The 14,577-nt window shown below is 41.7% G+C and overlaps 1 protein-coding gene across 1 annotated transcript in view; it reads left to right on the top strand.

Moving 5' to 3' along the window:
- DGKG (diacylglycerol kinase gamma) overlaps positions 1-14,577 on the top strand; it is a 226,662-nt gene that overhangs the window by 33,623 nt on the left and 178,462 nt on the right. The window lies entirely within an intron of this gene.

The following is a 14,577-nucleotide window of genomic DNA, read 5'->3' as shown; positions in this document are numbered from 1 at the left end:
GGTTTCTTTCAAATTACTGCTTCTGCCCTGGGTCCCAGAGCATGTGAGATTTTGTGTGCACTCTTTAAGAGTAGAGTCTCTATTTCCCACAGTCCTCTGGATCTCCCAAAAGTAAGGCCCGTTAGCTTTCAAAGCCAAATGTTCTGATGGCTAATCTTCCCAGTACAGCACCGCTCCCCTGAGCCTCCCTGATGTGGGGCTCAGCTCACTCACTCCTTGGGGAGAACCTCTGCAATTCTGATTATCTTCTTGTTTGTGGGTCACACACCCAGGAGTATGAGTCTTGCCTATATCACATCTCTGTTCCTTTTACTGTCTTGTGGCTCCCTCTTTATTTAGTTGTAGATCTTTTCTGCTAGTCTTTTGGCTTTTCTTCTCAATAGTTGTTCTGTGAATAATTGTAATTTTGGGGTGTCCATGGGAGGAGACGTGCTCAGGGTCTTTCTACTCTACCATCTTGGCCACTACCTCTAAAATCCATAGTTACTTTAAGAAATATGTACGGAAGTAAAATTACACATTTTAAGGCTGTTGATATATAGTGCTGTTTTGGCTAATATGCTTCAGTATGAGCACTGTTGGAGAGTTTCTGTCTCCTTGCTTTCTTACCAACAAGGATGTTCCTTATTTTAAAATTGTTGACAATTTGATACAGTAGCAATACTCTCTTATTATTGTTTCTATTCAATGAAGTATGCTTTAAATGAGTATAAAAACAAATGATATTTCCCATCCTAAAATATTGGCACCAGATACCATGTGGCAAGAGCAAAGAGTTGATGTCTAACATTTCCAGAAGGAAAATGTAGTTACTTTTAGTTGTTTTTGTTCAGTCACTGAGTCCCATCCAGCTCTTTGCAACCCCATGGACTGCAGCACACAAGGCTTCCCTGTCCTTCACCCTCTCCTGGAGCTTGCTCGAACTCATGTCCATTGAGTCAGTGATGCCACCCAACCATCTAATCCTCTGTCATCCCCTTGTCTTCCTGCCTTCTATCATTCCTAGCATCAGGATCTCTTCCAATGAGTCATCTCTTCACACCAGGTGGCCAAAGTATTGGAGCTTCAGCTTCAGCATCAGTTCTTCCAATGAATATTCAGGGTTGATTTCCTTTAGGATTGACTGGTTTGATCTCTTTGCAGTCCAAGGGACTCTCAAGAGTCTTCTCCAACACCACAGTTCAAAACCATCAATTCTTCAGCACTCAGCCTGTTTTATGGTCCAACTCTCACATCCATACATGACTACTAGAAAAGCCATAGCTTTGACTTTTCGAGTGAACCTTAAATATTACTTATTCCACTGTTTGCAGTTATCAGATGAGGAATTTGAGGTCTAGAGAGCAGAATTGACTTGCTCAAGGTCACCTATTCCTTAATATCAGAACCAGGATTCCACGCAAGGGTTCCAAGTCACAAATCTCACCTTCTCTGATTTGCCTGGGAAATGAATGTACCTTTTTTTCTCAGTTTCCAAAACTCCATCAAACTGTGGTGTTTCTGGATCTGGAAATGATGAGCCACCTATGAAATGTTCTAGATCTTGTATTTTTACTCAAATCAGAATATTTTTAAATTGTTATAAATATTTTTGTATTTTCTTGATGACTAATCTAATGCCAAGTATTCCCATATGATTTCAGTGCCCTTGTTATATCATGTGGCATAAGATGGTGAAGAACCATCCCCAGCATCAGATTATCTGGATTTTAATCCTGTATTTATGAACTCATAGCTACATGAATTAGGACAGATTACTCTAAACCTCTGTTCTTTAGTTTCCTTATCTTTAAATTAGGTATATTTGTATCTACCTCATAGGGTTATTCAGAGTAGTCAACCAGATAATTCACATAAATTGCTTAGGACTGTCCAGAATGTTGTAAAGGTTAACTGTTATTAATAAGGTGTTTTTCAAATTGGAGCCTGAACACCTCTGAGGTGGGAAGAGGCCATCTAGGGACATATTGTCATGGGTCAGTATAAGGTGTAGCCGTCCCTAGGTGCTGTTGTCCATGGTACTGAATCATTGTTGTGTAATTGCCCGAAGGATATTACTGCTTTATGGACGGAGTCTTCTGTAAACTGAATCCTGGGTTCCTGAAATGAGCCAGAAAATTGATCCTCAGGCAGTCTACAATCTAAAGATAGTATTAATAATTTTCCTAGATCTGAAAGCCAGCACCTGTACTGGAGAAAGTATGGGCTTTGCCTGAGGCATACATGAGTTTGAATAATAATGGCTCAAGCTGCCTACAAGGAGTCTGACCTTAGATACAGTGGCATAATAATACATACCTCAAAAGATTATATTAATGTGAAGAAGGCAGTACATTCTCAATAAATAGCAGCTATTGTTTAGATTGTTCTGGGAAGGAGGAAGTGGGAAGAAGGAAAGGGAGAGGACAATTAGAGAATGGAGATGGCCAGGTTGCAGAGGAGGAACAGGGGGGTTCGTGAATCTGAGAATATTCGTGAGCTGGCTTACCACAAGTTCCTCCTGGCCCACAGGAACTGTCCAAGCTGAATGTGGTTTCGTATACTTCCAGACTTGAGTGTTGTCTCTTTGATGTGGTCTTGTTTTGGTTATTGTTAACACACACATAAGCACACAGCACACCACAACACCACAGCCTCCACAATACCTGGTGTTTTTACAGCACTGTCTTTCTAGTCCTGCCAGAGACTCATACTCGTGCTTGGGATGTCTCTTCTGTGACTGTTTCATTCCTGACACATGGGTGCTCTGTGGTGTGAATGGACTGTCATTTTCCCGCCCTCTCAGGCTTTTCTGTTTGCTGAGTTTCGCCCTTCACTTGATGGTAGGACGCTCCTATTATCTGTTCTGTACCCTCTCTGGATTATATATTTGGCACAAAATGTCACAGTAGGAGTATGAAAAATAGATCCAGCTTGTAAAGAAAGGGAAATTCCACAGGGAATATATCATAACATGAGAATTTTAGGAGCTCAGCATGATGACAGCCATCTGGCAGTCAGGGGACTCTGGCATAACTCTGTTATGTTTGTCTGCCTTGAGAAAGTAGAACTGCCCGAGAGATTCAGAATCTGTCTGCTTTCAGGCCCCCGGAAGGAGAAGGAATAGCTCTACATAGTCCAAGCTTCTCTTCTTCATCCTGTCCCTTCAGTTCAGTTCAGTTCAGTCCAGTCGCTCAGTCGTATCCGACTCTTTGCAACCCCATGAATCGCAGCACGCCAGGCCTCCCTGTCCATCACCAACTCCCAGAGTTCACTCAGACTCACGTCCATCGAGTCAGTGATGCCATCCAGCCATCTCATCCTCTGTCGTCCCCTTCTCCTCCTGCCCCCAGTCCCTCCCATCATCAGGGTCTTTTCCAATGAGTCAACTCTTCATATCAGGTGGCCAAAGTATTGGAGTTTCAGCTTCAGCATCAGTCCTTACAATGAACACTCAGGACTGATTTCCTTTAAAATGGACTGGTTGGATCTCCTTGCAGTCCAAGGGACTCTCAAGAGTCTTCTCCAGCACCACAGTTCAAAAGCATCAATTCTTCGGCGCTCAGCTTTCTTCACAGTCCAACTCTCACATCCATACAAGACCACTGGAAAAACCATAGCCTTGACTAGACGGACCTTTGTTGGCAAAGTAATGTCTCTGCTTTTTAATATGCTGTCTAGGTTGGTCAGAACTTTCCTTCCAAGGGGTAAGCGTCTTTTAATTTCATGGCTGCAGTCACCATCTGCAGTGATTTTGGAGCCTAAAAAAATAAAGTCTGACACTGTTTCCACTGTTTCCCCATCTATTTCCCATAAAGTGTTGGGACCAGATGCCATGATCTTCATTTTCTGAATGTTGAGCTTTAAGCCAACTTTTTCACTCTCCTCTTTCACTTTCATCAAGAGGCTTTTTAGCTCCTCTTCACTTTCTGCCATAAGGGTGGTGGTATCTGCATATCTGAGGTTATTGATATTCCTCCTGGCAATCTTGATTCCAGCTTGTGCTTCTTCCATTCCAGGGTTTCTCATGATGTACTCTGCATATAAGTTAAATAACTGGGGTGACATTATACAGCCTTGACATACTCCTTTTCCTGTTTGGAACCAGTCTGTTGTTCCAAGTCCAGTTCTAACTGTTGCTTCCTGACCTGCACACAGATTTCTCAAGAGGCGGGTCAGGTGGTCTGGTATTCTCATCTCGTTCAGAATTTTCCACAGTTTATTGTGATCCACACAGTCAAAGGCTTTGAAATAGTCAATAAAGCAGAAATAGATGTTTTTCTGGAACTCTCTTGCTTTTTCCATGATCCAGCAGATGTTAGCAATTTGATCTCTGGTTCTTCTGCCTTTTCTAAAACCAGCTTGAACATCTGGAAGTTCACAGTTCATGTATTGCTGAAGCCTGGCTTGGAGAATTTGAGCATTGCTTTACTAGCATGTGAGATGAGTGCAATTGTGTGGTAGTTTGAGCATTCTTTGGCATTGCCTTTCTTTGGGATTGGAATGAAAACTGACCTTTTCCAGTCCTGTGGCCACTGCTGAGTTTTCCAAATTTGCAGGCATATTGAGTGCAGCACTTTCACAGCATCATCTTTCAGGATTTGAAACAGCTCTACTGGCATTCCATCACCTCCCCTAGCTTTGTTCATACGATGCTTTCTAAGGCCCACTTGACTTCACAATCCAGGATGTCTGGCTCTAGATGAGTGATCACACCATCGTGATTATCTTGATCATGAAGATCTCTTTTGTACAGTTCTTTGGTGTATTCTTGCCACCTCTTCTTAATATCTTCTGCTTCTGTTAGGTCCATACCATTTCTGTCCTTTATCAAGCCCATCTTTGCATGAAATATTCCCTTGGTATCTCTGATTTTCTTGAAGAGACCTATAGTCTTTCCCATTCTGTTGTTTGAACCCCATGAACAGTATGAAAAGGCAAAATGATAAGATACTGAAAGAGGAACTCCCCAGGTCAGCAGGTGCCCAATATGCTACTGGAGATCAGTGGAGAAATAACTCCAGAAAGAATGAAGGGATGGAGCCAAAGCAAAAACAATACCCAGTTGTGGATATGACTGGTGATAGAAGCAAGGTCCGATGCTATAAAGAGCAATGTTCCATAGGAACCTGGAATGTTAGGTCCATGAATCAAGGCAAATTGGAAGTGGTCAAACAGGAGATGGCCAGAGTGAATGTCGACATTCTAGGAATCAGGGAACTAAAATGGACTGGAATGGGTGAATTTAACTCAGATGACCATTGTTACTCTGCGGGCAGGAATCCCTTAGAAGAAATGGAGCATGCATTATGGTCAACGAAAGAGTCCAAAATGCAGTACTTGGATGCAATCTCAAAAATGACAGAATGATCTCTGTTCGTTTCCATGGCAAACCATTCAGTATCACTGTAATCCAAGCCTATGCCCCAACCAGTAATGCTAAAGAAGCTGAAGTTGAATGGTTGTATGAAGACCTACAAGACCTTTTAGAACCAACACCCAAAAAAGATGTCCTGTCCCTTACGTTAGTGTAAGTTCAGTTCAATTCAGTCGCTCAGTCGTGTCCGACTCTTTGCGACCCTATGAATCACAGCACACCAGGCCTCCCTGTCCATCACCATCTCCCAGAGTTCACTCAGACTCACGTCCATTGAGTCGGTGATGCCATCCAGGCATCTCATCCTCGGTTGTCCCCTTCTCCTCCTGCCCCTAATCCCTCCCAGCATCGAGTCTTTTCCAATGAGTCAACTCTTTGCATGATGTGGCCAAAGTACTGGAGCTTCAGCTTTAGCATCATTCCTTCCAAAGAAATCCCAGGGTTGATCTCCTTCTGAATGGACTGGTTGGATCTCCTTGCAGTCCAAGGGACTCTCAAGAGTCTTCTCCAACACCACAGTTCAAAAGCATCAATTCTTCGGTGCTCACCAAATAGGAAAAGGAGTACGGCAAGGCTGTATATTGTCACTCTGCTTATTTGACTTCTATGCAGAGTACATCATGAGAAACGCTGGGTTGGAAGAAACACAAGCTGGAATCAAGATTGCCGAGAGAAATATCAATAACCTCAGATATGCAGATGACACCACCCTTATGGCAGAAAGTGAAGAGGAGCTAAAAAGCCTCTTGATGAAAGTGAAAGAGGAGAGTGAAAAAGTTGGCTTAAAGCTCAACATTCAGAAAACAAAGATCATGGCATCTGGTCCCATCACTTCATGAGAAATAGATGGGGAAACAGTAGAAACAGTGTCAGACTTTATTTTTGGGGCCTCCAAAATCACTGCAGATGGTGACTGCAGCCATGAAATTAAAAGACGCTTACTCCTTGGAAGAAAAGTTATGACCAATCTAGATAGTATATTCAAAAGCAGAGACATTAGTGTAAAGCAGTGCTTAAAAACACTGGCATGTATCAGAATCCCTAGGGCTCTACAAAACACAAATTGTTGGACCACCTTGAATTTCTATAGATCTGCAATGGAATCTGTGAATTTACCAGTTGATGCTGGTACTGCTGGTGTGAGGACCACATTTTAAGAACCACTGATAGGAAATTTTTCTTGCTGTGATTCTCATAAAACATCCGAATAATTCTCAGAACAACCCTGGAAAGATGTACTACTGCTTCTGTTATTCCCATTTAGAAATGAAGAACACTGGTTTAATGTCACATAGTTGTAAGTGGTAGAGCCAAGATTTGAATTCTGTTCTAATTCCGTTTCCAGACTTGTGCTTGGTGCTTTGGGAAGAAGGCTCCCTGACATGGGATATAAGTCATTTTCCCCAGGTGGTAGTTTTGTGAAGGAGGCCTCCTCTGTGCTCTTATCCCTACATCATCCCCTTAGCTCTGGAGTCCAGAATTGGACGTTGGTCTTGCTGTTTACAGCCCCATTTGTTTAGCATTTTTACTGTAGCACACACCTAGTGGCAGAACCAAGTGAATGCTCTCCCACAATTTTGAGAAAAGTTAAAGGTGGCCCCAGGGCAATGGCACCCCACCCCAGTACTCTTGCCTGGAAAATCCCATGGATGGAGGAGCCTGGTAGGCTGCAGTCCATGGGGTCGCTAAGAGTCAGACACGACTGAACGACTTCACTTTGACTTTTCACTTTCATGCATTGGAGAAGGAAATGGCAACCCACTCCAGTGTTCTTGCCTGGAGAATCCCAGGGACTGGGGAGCCTGATGGGCTGCCGTCTCTGGGGTCGCACAGAGTCAGATATGACTGAAGCGACTTAGCAGCAGCAGCCAGGGCAAAAACAATTCTTTTTTTTTTTTTTTTTTAAGTCTCATGTTTTACCTCAAACTTCCTGCATATTTTGCACTCTATCACATTCTCTGTTCAAGTTTTATATAGATTTCTCCCCTCCTCAAATAGTATTAGCTTTCTGGGTGCGTGTCTTGGTTTTTCCTCTGGCTTCTAATTTACCTTCCAATTTGAGGCTGAGGCTGTAGGCTCTCCGTGGTGGGTTTATTGATGGTATCAGCACTTAGCACAGAGCCTAGCACTTAGGTACTCAGTAGGTATTCATCCAGAGGTGTTATGGTGAAAGAAAGATCATGAGCTTTGGGGCTAAACAGACTTGAGTCTGAATACCAGTTCTGTCACTTACTGGTGGATGAACTTAGGAAAATCATTCTGGGGCTGTTTCTTACAGCTATAAAATATCTTCCTCTCGGGGTTTGGTGAGTATTACAGATGCAGTGTGCAAAGCACCAGATGTGTGATCGTCTATAAGGGAACGTTGCCACCATGGGTTATATTTTAATGACTGTTTAGAATGGGAGAACAAATAAATGAATGAATGAGCCCACTTGAGCTGTGAACACCTTGGGATGTAAACACTCCCCAGTCTGATAGCACAGGCAGCCCCTCAAGTAGCAGGTCTCAGCTTCTCCCAGGAGACTGCACGCCTCTCCTGGGTACCAGCCCCCTGCATCTAGACATCTCTGTTCAGCCTGACATTTTCACACCTCCCCGAGAGCGGGGCTTCTTATATTCACTCTGAGGCCACTAAGAGATACGAAGTCCTCAAATGCAAGTCCTCTCTGAATTCTTTTGGGTAGCATGCAAATTTGAGACTTTTATTTTTGTGTATGTGTAAGAACTATATGCTGGTAATTTACTAAGTGAGTTATTAGGGATTACTCATACTTGCTATTCATGATCTCAAATTAGATCATTACCAAGTTCCCCAGGGGCTCTAATTCAGTTATCTTTGAAGTCAGGCTGCCTCTAAATGCTCAGCAATGACTGCCTCCTCACTCAGCCAGATGGTTGGATTCCTGTGACATGGAGTAAAGTCATGCTGTTACCATTGCAATGTCAGACTTGCTTTGAGTCAGTTTTGGTGTTCAGCTACCACTATTCTGGCTTTTTAATTAGAAATGGTAGTTCATTTAACTTCATCATTATCACATTAGTTTGTGGAGGACATTTGGTTAACCTGATAGCAGGCAGTGATACATATTTGCATCAAACATATTTTAGGCCTGTAATTTTCCAATTACTAGATTTTAAGACATGAACAAGCTTTAGTTCAAGCATGAATCATGGTATTCTCTTGCTAAACAGATACATATGTAATCCAAACCTAAACGTGCCTCTTTAAGTTGTTTGGATTATATATGATTGCATAACTACCCTAAAATGGAGTGGCTCATCTGTTGTTTTATTATTCTGCATGATTCCATGCATCAAGAACTCAGACAAGGCTCAGCAGGGACAGTCATGACCTCTCTACATCATGTCTACTAAAGCTGTGGCATGTGAAGTGGTTTTTAGGTGCTCCTCGCAGCTAGGGTGGCTTACGTGACTGCAGTGACTGGATGGTTTGACTGGGATCTTACCACAGGAGTTTCACTTGTCATCATCAGCTGGGTTTCTGGGTTCTCCTCCCTCTGTCCACATGGTTTCTCTGTGATCTCTCCAGTAAGATGGCTCAACTCCTGACATGGCAACTCAGTGCTTCCAAGAACACAGAAGCGGAAGCTGCCAGGTCTTGAAGCTTAGGCCTAACACTGGTACAACATCACTTCTACTGCACATTAAAGCAAGTCACAGGTGCAGTCCAGATTCAAGGGGTAGAGAATAAAAAGAGCGTGAATCTCAGGAGGTGTGAACCATCAGTGTAATAGACTATGACACAGGTGACATTGATTAATTCAAGCAAGTTAAGTAACCCCTAACATCCTATATTTTAAGCATATTAAGGTGACTATTATAAGTTTATAGATTATAGTTATAAATTTATGGGTAATTTGTTGTGGTTGTTCAGTCACTACGTCATATAACTCTGTGGACTGTAGACTGCCAGGCTCCTCTGTCCTCCGCTATCTCCTGGAGTTGGCCAAAATTCCTATCCATTGAGTTGGTGATGCTATCGAACCATCTCATCCTCCACTGCCTCCTCCTCCTTTTGCCTTCAATCTTTCCCAGCATCAGGGTCTCTTTATATGAGTCATTAATATTAAAATATATACACTGATTCATGTTTTTTTTTAAATTATAAGTGACTCAGAACTAATATTACCAGTTTTACATCAACTAGTGTCTTTCATTCCTCTCCAGTTCTTGGTTAGCACGTAGTTCTTTATAATTTATTTATTTTTAATTGGAGGATAATTGCTTTACAATATTGTGTTGGTCTGTGCCATACATCAACATGAATCAGCCATAGGTATACATATGTCTCCTCCCTCGTGAACCTCCCTCCCACCTCCCACCCCCTGCTGGCCCTCTGTGTTGTCACAGAACACCTGACTGCTCCAGGAAAATGGTCTCAGTCAAAAAAAAAAAGTTGAAAACCACTTTTCTAGTGGTCAAGAAATGAACCCTTAGGAATCTTCTAATAACTAGAGGTGTACAGTGGACAAGGCACTGTTTCAACCCTGCAGGGGCCCGGAGTCTTGCAAGGAAGAATAGGTAAAGAAACTGCAGAGTGGTGAGTGCCACAGTGGAAAAGCCCAAGGAGTTATTGGAGAGCAGAGATGATATGTCCAGCCCAGTGTGAGCAATTAAAGGGAGCTTCTTAGAGAAGGTGATACTTGAACTGAACTCCAAAGGCTGTGTAGGAGTTGCAAAGTTGAAGAAGGATCAGCAAGAGCAAAAGCCTAGAGATGGTACAGTTGTCAAGATCTGACTAGTGATTTTTTGGAAAGATATGAACCCTTCTGGGAAAAGAGAGGGGTTCATATCTTTCAAAAAATCACTAGTTTTTAGTGAGTCTTCCCTTTAAAAAATATACTCATTACAGTTTGTTATAAGTCATCAGACACATATAAATAAGCTCCCCCAATCTGATGCTGTATTCATGAATTAATGTTATTATGAGAGAAAAGAGGAGATGAAGAGGTGTTTGTTCTTGGATAATTGTCTGTGGCTGATTCATTCGAGTGAATAGAGAGACCTGGGGTGCAATTCAATACCCATTGAATTTGCCTTCTTCCTTCTGACTTGTGATTTCCATGCTGACATCTGTACAGAACAAATAGGGTTTGATCCACTATGCGAAATTGCAGAGCTAGAAAATGTGTTCGAAAGCATTATTCCCACCCCCTCATTTTTAGACAAGCAACGGAGGCCAGGGGAGCTCAAGTGAGTGCTCAGAGTGGCTTAGTTGTAGGAACATAAAACACTCTTCTTCCACCCAAGCCTGACAATATCCAATCTGAGTGCTATTTAGAAGATCCTATTACATTTTTTTTCTGTCAGCAAAGATGTTGAGGGTGGTAATAAGAAGATTGTTCATATTGTAAAGAGTCCCCAAGAGGGGAGTGATAGGGCAGGCTGCTCCTGGGAAATGCTGAGGAAGGTCAGCTGGAGCAAGCCCTCTTGTGTGGTAGCCGTCATCTCTGTCAAGAGGCAGACAACCAGAGGGGACTGGCATGTGGGAGCATGGTCAGCAGTGACTATCTGGAGAGTCAGGCAGTGTTTGTTGATGGAAATAAAGAATGGTGCAGCTTTAGTAAAAATAGAGCTACCATATAATTCAGCAATCCCAGTCCTGGGCTTATATATGGAGAAAACCATAATTCAAAAAGATACATGCACCCCAATGTTCATTGCAGCCCTGTTTACAGTAGCTAAGACATGGAAGCAACCTATATGTCCATCAACAAATGAATGGATAAAGATATGATATATGTACAATGGAATATTACTCAGCAATAAAAAGGATGAAATAATACCATTAGTAGCGACATGGATGGACATAGATTATCATACTAAGTGAAATAAGTCAGACAAAGACAAATACCACATGATATCACTTATATGTTGAATCTAAAAAAATGGTACAAATGAACTTATTTACAAAATAGAAAAAGACTCAGACTTCAAAAACAAACTTATAGTTACCAAAGGGGGAGATGTGGAGGGGGAGGGATAAATTAGGAGTTTGGGATTAACAAATATATACTGCTGCTGCTGCTGCTAAGTTGCTTCAGTCGTGTCCAACTCTGTGCGACCTCATAGATGGCAGCCCACCAGGCTCCCCCATCCCTGGGATTCTCCAAGCAAGAACACTGAAGTGGGTTGCCATTTCCTTCTGCTATATATAAAATAAATAATCAACAAGGACCTAATGTATAGCACAGAGAACTCTACTCAATATTCTGTAATAACCTATATGAGAAAAGAATCTGAAAAAGAATGGATATGTGTATATGTATAAATGAATCACTTTGCTGTATACCTGAGACTAACACAACACTGTAAATCAACTCTAATATAAAATAACACTTTTTAAAAATGTTCCAGTGTCTTCCACTATGAAGCCAAGCACTGAGCTGCAGTGGAACAGCAGTTATAATAACAGAAGAATTTGTTGACTTATTGCAACAGGTACCTCTTTACCTTGTTACTCCTTCTCAGCTTCCTCAGAAATCTTCCCATCTGCCCTGTGCCTGCTACAGAAACATGTGCTGGCTTCATAGCTCCCTGTCCGTATCCGTATCACTCCTCTTACCAGCCTGTGTGTTCATTATTTGTTCAGATATCTGTCTCCCACCTGGGACCATCAACTACTACAATAGGAAAATATAGATGATTTATGTGTTCTGTAGGAATACAGCTAGGAGAATAGCTTGATTTGCTCAAAAAGTTTTTGAAAAGCTATTGAAAGAAATGACCTTTGTATCTAAAGCCAGATATGTGAGTACTGGTTTATTATGAGAAGGAAGGAGTGAAAGGAACTCCAGGTAGATTAAAGGCATGGTGTGTTTGTTGGTCCATTGACTAATGTTCATGAGGTCCTGCCATGTGCCAGGTACTTTGCCAGGCGCTAGGGGTACATGGTCGGAGAAGGCAATGGCACCCCACTCCAGTACTCTTGCCTGGAGAATCGCAAGGATTGAGGAGCCTGGTGGGCTGCAGTCCATGGGGTCACTAAGAGTCGGACACGACTGAGCGACTTCACTTTGACTTTTCACTTTCATGCATTGGAGAAGGCAATGGCAACCCACTCCAGTGTTCTTGCCTTTAGAATCTCAGGGACGCAGGAGCCTGGTGGGCTGCCATCTCTGGGGTCACACATAGTTGGACACGACTGAAGCGACTTAGCAGTAGCAGCAGCAGCAGGGGTACATGATAGGTTTATTTGGCTGCAACAAGGAGTATGTGGAGCAGGAGGTCATTGGAGTAAGGATGGGGAGATGGGCTGCACCACAGATAAAGGATCTTCTGGAACTGGCTGAAGAGCCTGCCTTTAACCCTGGAAGCCAAAGGAGGCCTCTAAAGCGTTTAAGCAGGTAAATGCTAGAGTCAAATTTGGTTTTAAATGCAGGGGTTATCTACACACAGATATGAAGAGATTCACAGGATATATCATTAAGTGAAACCAACAGTATTCAAAAAACAGTCCACAGTGTGTTACCTTTTATGTGATAGAGAAGGGGAAATAAGAAAATATCCATATATCTGCTCACTGATGTGAAAATAAACAGGAAGAATAAACTAGAAAACGTAAGGATTGGGTGGGAGAAAAGATGGAAAGGAGGCAGGTGGGAACAGAGTAAAGGAAACGGGAATACAGACACTTTTTTTTATATAGTTCTGACTTTTGACACCATGCTAAAAAAGAATCTATGGGAATGGAGAAAAATCTCTACAGTGAAATACAAAAAGGAATGAATGGGAGTGGGAAAGAACTACCTAAGTAACTTTTGAAAATAGTACTTTGAGGGTATGCTGTTGGCTAAAGACAATGGAGCTGTAAATAAATCTTGAACTCTGTTTTTCACAGAGGTGTGGCTAGCACTTCTGAAATTACTTTCTGTATATTTTAGAAGTGAGAAAAGTACATTGTAGATAATAGAAACAGTTTGTTAGAGGAAAGAGTTTAATGGTATGGAATGAGAGGAGCTACAATTGACTTTGTGTAGTGTATTAGTATGCATTTGGGGTTTTTAACATGGATAGATGGATGGAAGGATGGTTGGAAAGATAAATAGCCAGAGTTGAGCTATGTGTGTATACATGCAACTGTTTCCTAGCTCTGTAACCGATAGAGCCTAGAAGCAGTGACACCTTAGTAGCAAAGAGCATACCTAGTACCCAAACCTTGGTTTCAAAAAACATTCTCCAGTAAAAGGAATCAGGGTTCTCTAAAAAATGACTGATTTTAGGACCAGTGGTGGCTCAGACAGTAAAGCGTCTGTCTACAATGCGGGAGACCCAGGTTCGAACCCTGGGTTGGGAAGATCCCCTGGAGAAGGAAATGGCAATCCACTCCAGGACTATTGCCTGGAAAATCCCATGGACAGAGGAGCCTGGTAGGCTACAGCCCATGGGATGGCAAAGAGTTGGACACGACTGAGCGACTTCACTTCACTTCACTGAGGAAGTACAAGATGAGCCTGAAATATCTTGTAATACCAGAAAATAAAGATGTGATCAAAGAATGATAGGAATATGTGTGAAGAATAAGGAATCACTTTGAATGAGCTTGCTCTGGCCAGATCTGGGACAATTTGGAATCAAAACAAATAATGATGATAATGGATCATAACCCATTGAATAAAGTAAGAATCCATGAATATAAGTAAATATACATTATGTAGAAATGCAATAAGCATATTATATTTATATATTTATCATGTATATTTACATAAACATATTTTATATATCTATGGTGTGTGTCATATTTATAGTATAAAGAAAATATAGTCTAGTATAAAAAATAAGGAAGAGAAAGCTCTCTCTTACAGTATAATCAGCTAATAAATATAGAAGCGAGGGTGGAATTAGAAATTCACTATCATGGTAATAATTAATCCAGGAAAGAACCATCAGTGGGTGCTAAAATCATCAGTGGATAAAAGTTTGATGAGCAGTTACAAAATTACTACAACCTGGAGCATGATATCAAGCTCAGAAATCTATAGCACAACACAAGGCACCCAGCTGCTGGCAGCTGATGGCTTGTTACATTGCTCAGTGTTATATTTGCAATAGGATGGTAACAATAATGATTTATTTAGGCTCCAGTATGTGATAGGCATTATACCAGGTGCAATTTGGGAGGGGGTATGTTTGTTCCTTGCATATATTAACTCAATCCTAATACTAATTCAGTGAGATTTTTTTATTAGTTATTCTTG

Source organism: Oryx dammah, unplaced genomic scaffold (assembly GCF_014754425.2).
Source record: "Oryx dammah isolate SB20612 unplaced genomic scaffold, SCBI_Odam_1.1 HiC_scaffold_2, whole genome shotgun sequence".
Taxonomy (NCBI): Eukaryota; Metazoa; Chordata; class Mammalia; order Artiodactyla; family Bovidae; genus Oryx; species Oryx dammah.
The sequence above is the reverse complement of the archived record's forward strand: the minus strand, read 5'-3'. Positions and strand labels throughout refer to the sequence as shown.